The sequence below is a fragment of the Panthera tigris genome, chromosome B4, assembly GCF_018350195.1.
Source record: "Panthera tigris isolate Pti1 chromosome B4, P.tigris_Pti1_mat1.1, whole genome shotgun sequence".
Lineage (NCBI taxonomy): Eukaryota > Metazoa > Chordata > Mammalia > Carnivora > Felidae > Panthera > Panthera tigris.
Window position 1 is genome coordinate 75,310,299 of NC_056666.1, and position 7,013 is coordinate 75,317,311.

At 35.3% G+C, this 7,013-nt stretch overlaps 1 pseudogene; it reads right to left on the reverse strand.

The window, feature by feature from the left end:
• Positions 1 to 6,131: 6,131 nt before the first annotated feature.
• LOC102953442 lies at positions 6,132 to 6,791 on the reverse strand (annotated as a pseudogene).
• Between the last annotated feature and the right edge of the window lie 222 nt (positions 6,792 to 7,013).

The window sequence follows — 7,013 nt, forward strand, 5'->3', positions numbered from 1 at the left end:
ATTCCAGTGGAATAAGCAAACTGGGTCCCCAGTGAGTATAGAGAATATGTTGTGTGTGCAGCACACAAGTGTTTCTTCAATCAAGTTAAGACCAAGCAAAAGTAAGAAACCTTGCCTACCAACATGGGATAGAGATTTAGTGGTCCTAAAATTTAAAAAAACATGGAGATGGGGCAGAAAATTTAAATTGGAGATCCACTAAGAATTTAAAAGTTTTTGTTTCTGTATGACAAATAAATCTCTCTTCAAAATCTTGAAAAAGAACTGAGAGACTTGAATTATGATTACTTCTTTTTTCTAATAATAGATAATATTGCAGTTGAAATCATAGAATAACTACAAAACATTGTTGAAAGAAATCAAAGACAATCTAAATAAATAGGTATTTCATGTTTAAGGATTGGAAGACTTAATATTATTAAGATGGCAATATTTCCCAGGTTGGTAAATAGATATGTTGTAATCCCTATCAAAATCCCCAGCTGGCTTCTTTCCAGAAATTAGAAAACTGGTCCTAAAATTCATATGAAAATTCAAGAAACCTAGAGTAGCCAAAACAATCTTGAAAAAGAACAAAGTTAGAGGACTCACGCTTCCTGATTTAAAAACTTTCTGAAAAGCAACAATAATCATGACTGTGCAGTGCTGGTGTAACAATAGATATAACAGATTAATGGAATGGAATTGAGAGTCCAGAAATAATCTTTAACATTTATAGTTAATTAATTGTTTGACAAGGGTGCCAAGACAAATCATTTAGGAAAGAAGAGTTTTTTCAACATAGAGTGCTAGAACAAGTAGATATTCATATGCAAAAGAATAAAATTGGATCCTTTCCTCACACATACATAAAAATATGTATACAAACATAAAATACTTAAAAAATACATTAAAAAACTCAAAATGGATCATACACCTAACGTAATACATAAAACTGTAAAACTTACAAGAAAATGTAGAAGTAAATCTTTATGACCTTGGGTTAGGCAAAGCCTTCTTAGAAATGATGCCCAAGGTATAAACAACAAAAGAAAAAAATAGATAAATTAGACTTCATCACAATTAAAAACATCTGTGCTTCAAAAGACACTATCAAGAAAGTGTAAAGACAGTCCACAGAATTGGAGAAAATATTTGCAAATCAAAAATATTATCATATACTTGTGTCTAGAATATATAAAGAACTGTTACAACTAAAAAATAGAAGACAATATAATTTAAAAATGGGCAAAAAACTGGGCAAAGAGTCTGAATATACATTTCTCCATAGAAGATACACAAATGACCAATAAGCACATGGAATGGTGCTCAACATTATTAGCCATCAGGGAAATGCAAATCAAAACCCAGCGAGATACCATATCACACCATTAGGATGACTACAATAAAAAAAAATGGTAATAACAAGTTTTGGAAAAATTGGGGTCTCATACACTACTGAAAGGAATGTAAATGGTGTGACCAATTTGGAAAAAGCGTATATTAGAACATATAGCCACACAAAAACTTACACCTATGTTCACAGCAGCTGTAATGGGGGGAAATACTTTTTCTTCTACCCTTCTAGGTTCTTGGCTAGGGCAGATTAACAAGAGAAAAAAATAGAAGTTAACTGGGACACCTGGGTGGCTCAGTCAGTTAAGCATCAGACTCTTGATCTCTGCTCAGGTCATGATCTCATGGGATCAAGCCCTGAATCAGGTTCTGAGCTGACAGCACAGAGCCTGCTTGGGATTCTCTCTCTCTCTCTCTCTCTCTCTCTCTCTCTCTCTCTCTCTCTCTCTCTCTCTCTCTCCCTACCCCATGCTCTCTTTCTTTCTCAAAATAAATAAATAAACTTGAAAAATAAAAGGTTACTAGCATGTCTATCTCATATATACATGGGAGAAACTCAGGCATAATAACTCAAAGGTTTGGCTAAAGCATGGGCTTATACAGCATCATAGCAAGGAAACAATAAATCTTTAGAGAAGTGAGAAGACAAAAGAAAAGAATCGTGAGTCTCTAGGGGTAGCACATTGTAAATATAAGCGGGCCTAATGGAAGATAACCGAGCTGGTCAGTAAGGTTTTTGATGTGTGCTCTCTTGTACTGTTTCTGGGCTGATAAATGTCTAGGGTTGTCAATGATTAATTGATATCTTGCTTTTAGGCAAATAGGGAAAGGACAGAGAGGTTTTTTGTTTTTGTTTTTGTTTTGTTTTGACCTGCTTCTCAATTGCCTTCAGTTCAAAACAATCATTGTGTGAAAGTGGTATGTTTTGGGGTGGAAAATTCTGCTATCCTTCACAGCATTATTCATAGTAGCCAAAAAGTGGAAACAATCCAAATGTCCATCAACTGATGAATGGATAAAGAGAATGTTGTATATCCACACAATTGGTATTTATTTGGCAGTAAAAATAAATGAAGTATTGATACATAATATAACATAGATGAACCTTGAAAACATGCTAAGTGAAAGAAGCTGCATATTGTATGATTCAATTTACATGAAATGTCCAGAATAGGCAAATCCACAGAAACAGAAAAATACGGATTAGTGTTGGCCATGGGCTGGGGGTGAAGGGGTGGTAATTGAATGAGGAATAACTGCTAACAGGTACAGAAGTTTTAGGGTTTTTTTTGTAGCATGATGAATGATGAAAATGTTTGGAATTAGGTGGTGGTAATGGTTGCAAAACCTGGTGACTATATTTAAAAATTTAATGGGGCGCCTGGGTGGCTCAGTCGGTTGAGCGTCCGACTTCAGCTCAGGTCACGATCTCGCGGTCCGTGAGTTCAAGCCCCACGTCAGGCTCTGGGCTGATGGTTCAGAGCCTGGAGCCTGCTTCCGATTCTGTGTCTCCCTCTCTCTCTGCCCCTCCCCCATTCATGCTCTGTCTCTCTCTGTCTCAAAAATAAATAAATGTTAAAAAAAAAATTTAAAAATTTACATTATACACTAAAGGATGAATTTTATGGTATATGAATTATATATCAATGAACAATACAGGGGTGCCTGGGTGGCTCAGTCGGTTGAGCGGCCGACTTCAGCTGTGGTCATGATCTCGCAGTCGGTGGGTTCGATCCCGCGTCGGGCTCTGTGCTGACAGCTCAGAGCCTGGAGCCTGTTTCGGATTCTGTGTCTCCCTCTGTCTGACCCTTCCCCGTTCATGCTCTGTCTCTCTCTGTCTCAAAAATAAATAAACGTTAAAAAAATTTTTTTTTAAATGAACAATACAAAGAAATTGCTATATTTGAAAATTTCATGCCCTTCTAGTGTTTCCTGTAACAATTTGGATCACTGAAATGGAAATATTTACAAAATATATCTACTTAAGTTGATTTTTTTTTTTAAATAAAGAAGCCAGTTACAAATGCCTACATGCTTTATGATGCCATTTATATGAAATGTCCAGAACAGGACAATATATAGAGACAGAAAATAGATTAGTGGTTGTCTAGGTTGTAGAGTTTCTTTTGGGGAGGTGATGAAAATGTTGTAAAATTGATTATGGTGATGATTACACAACTCTGAATATATTAAACACCAGTGATTTGTATACTTTATTTATTTATTTTGTACACATTATTTTTTATTTTTTAAAGCATTTTTTTTAGTTTTTTAAGTTTATTTATTTGTTTTAGAGAGAGAACAAGCAGGGGAGTGGCAGAGAGAGGGGAGAGAGAGAATCCCAAACAGGCTCTGCACTATCAGCACAGAGCCCCTCTCTGGGGCTCCATCCCTCTAAACATGAGATTATGACCTGAGCTGAGATCAAGAGGCAGATGTTTAACTGGCCGAGGCACCCAGGCACGCCAATCATAAAATCTTTAAAAAAAAAAAAAAAAAAAAAAAAAAAAAGCTTCCTGACCCATTGCCACAAAGTGATTTATAGAATAATGATTTGGAGAGGTTCTTAACTGGAAGTGGCATCTAGAACATGGTAACATCAACTATAAATAGACTTGTAAAACTAATAGAATGCATCATTAAGGAATATCCTGTATTTTTTGACACCCAGCCTATGTATCCACTATAAACAGGTTTTATTTTTTTATTTTTTCCTTTTTTCCTTTATTATTATTATTATTTTTTTTTTTTTAACTAGGCTCCACACCCAATGTGGAACTTGAACTCATGATAGGAACTCCTGACCCTGAGATTAAGAATCGTATTGTTCTACCGACTGAGCCAGCTAGGTGACCCTATAGACAGGCTTTTAAGTTCAAACCAGAGAAATTCTTTCATTCTTTTTAAACATTTCCCATTTCCTTTGTTCTATCTACTCATTCTAGAAAATTCAGACAACTTAGAAAGTTGTAGTGGAAGTAAATTTACTTGAAATCCTGTCATTATTAAAAATACTGTTAACATTTGATAAAGATCCTTATAGACATCTATTTAGTATAAACATATACTAAATAGTAAATGCTAAATATTTACTCTTTTATGTGAGTGGATTTACACTATATATATTGTGGAAAAACGAGACTTGGCATTGTATTTGGTTATGAGTCTGTTAGAGGCATTTCTTTTACTTACTTACAATTTGCAAGCCTTCCAAGAGAAAACTAGATCCAAGATCTATAATTGGATCTAACTAGAGAATTTATACAATATATATAGGTAATTGATAAAATTAATATAAAGCTAGTAAGATAATCTTAATAGCTTATTTGATTAATGCACACACAATTTGTGAACTAGTAAAAATCCAATAATAGGCATATCTATGATTCTCTTTAATTCTGGAAATCATAAAGAGTCTTGGAGTTAAGGGGCCACATTCCAGAATGGTAAAGACAGACTCTGTAACATAAAAGTTTGACAAAAAATAATAATAATAATAATCCATATCTCTTTACATGATCTGTCAAGAAAACATAACAGAGAGAAAATATGAAATGTATCATGGAGAACAGAAATAACCAAATTTAATCTTACTTGTCTTTCACCTTAGCCTGATTAGCCAGATAAAAAGGATCTGTATTTACCTTCCTGATATTCTTATCTTTTAGGTTTCTTATAAATACAGAGAAAAACAATTTATAGCCTAATGTCTAGATAAACAAAGTGCCTTCATGGAGTTTACCCAAGCCTTAGAAGGATCAGAAGGCCTGCCCTAGAAGCAAACACCTGCAGCACTTTCTTTGTCCCATAGTGCCACTATTCCCTGTGTTGTATAAAATGGTCAGCAAGGACTTTTATTCATTCCATATTTTATTATTTATATATTTTTTTATTAAAAAATTTTTTAATGTTTATTTTTGAGAGACAGAGACACAGAGCGCGAACAGGGGAAGGGCAGAGAGAGAGGGAGACACAGAATCTGAAGCAGGCTCCAAGCTGTCAGCACAGAGCCAGCCTGGGGGTTCAAACTCACAAACTGCGAGATCATGACCTGAGTTGAAGTTGGACGCTTAACCAACTGAGCCACCCAGGTGCCCCTTATTCATTCCATATTTTAAAAATCCTCTAGTATGGTGCCGTATGTGGTATATGTTCTGTGTTAAGTGCACACTTAGATAACATGTACACATGCCAACACATACAGAGACTTTTTTGTGATTTTGATTGAAATTGAATCTATAGGTCATTTTGAGAAGAACTGACATTTTTATGAGATAACTCTTCCAATCCACAGACTAAGTATATAATTCCATTTATTTAGGTATGATTTAGTGTTTTTCTTTTTTTTTTAATAAAAAAATTGTATTTACTTAGAAGCATTCAGAATGTCAACAAAACAGCTGCAACTTTTTTTTTTTTTTTGCAATTACAGAGTGGTATTCAGTTAACAGAACAACAATTATTTCGTATAAGCTGCATCAGAGACAACTGAAGATGAAAAAACTACCATCCCCATATATAACTAATTTGTGCTGTGCACCAACAAGAACCTGCCTTAAATTTCCATGCCAATTTACAACCCCCATACTGTACCAGGCAAGGTTAGTGGCTGTTGGAAATACCACTGGGACAGGGCTATCTAAAGACACATTTGGTAGTGTGTTAACTATACAAAAAAAGACACTGCAAAGTTTAAAAACAAATCTTACACAGCCTTGCATTTCAATTTTTTTCTTTAAAAGGAGTGAGTTGTGTACAGGGGGGTTAAATGCTTTATAGACAAAAAAAAAACAAACTGCACTAGAACCAACTTATTCATCATCATCATCTTCTTCTTCTTCATCTTTTTCATCTTCCTCCTCTTCCTCATCCTCTTCATCTTCCTCATCCTCCTCCTCTTCCTTCTTTTTCTTGCTTTTTTCAGCCTTGATGACTCCCTTTTTTGCTGCGTCAGGCTTTCCCTTAGCTCGGTATGCAGCAATATCCTTTTCATATTTTTCCTTCAGCTTCGCAGCCTTCTTCTCATAAGGCTGCTTGTCATCTGCAGCGGTGTTATTCCACATCTCTCCCAGTTTCTTTGCAACATCACCAATGGATAGGCCAGGATGTTCTCCTTTGATTTTTGGGCGATACTCAGAACAAAACAAGAAAAAGGCCGAAGGAGGCCTCTTGGGTGCATTGGGATCCTTGAACTTCTTTTTTGTTTCCCCTTTAGGGGGGATATAAGTTTTCATTTCTCTTTCATAACGGGCCTTGTCCGCCTTTGCCATGTCTTCAAACTTTCCTTTCTCTTTAGCAGACATGGTCTTCCACCTCTCTGAGCACTTCTTAGAAAACTCTGAGAAGTTGACTGAAGCATCTGGGTGCTTCTTCTTGTGCTCCTCTCAGCAAGTTTGCACAGAGAATGCATATGATGACATTTTGCCTCTCGGCTTCTTAGGATCTCCTTTGCCCATGTTTAATTATTTTCTTTGCCAAGAAAGTTTTTCTGATCCTTCTTGAATTGTACTCTCCAAGTGCCCTGTCCTCCTCTTGAAGGTTCTGATTTAGTGTTTTTCAATAAAGTTTCATTAAAATATGTCTTGAACAATTTGGGTAATTTTATTCATAGGCATTTTATATGTTTTTTGATACTATTATGAATGATATCCTATTTAAGTTAAAATTTCCAATTATTT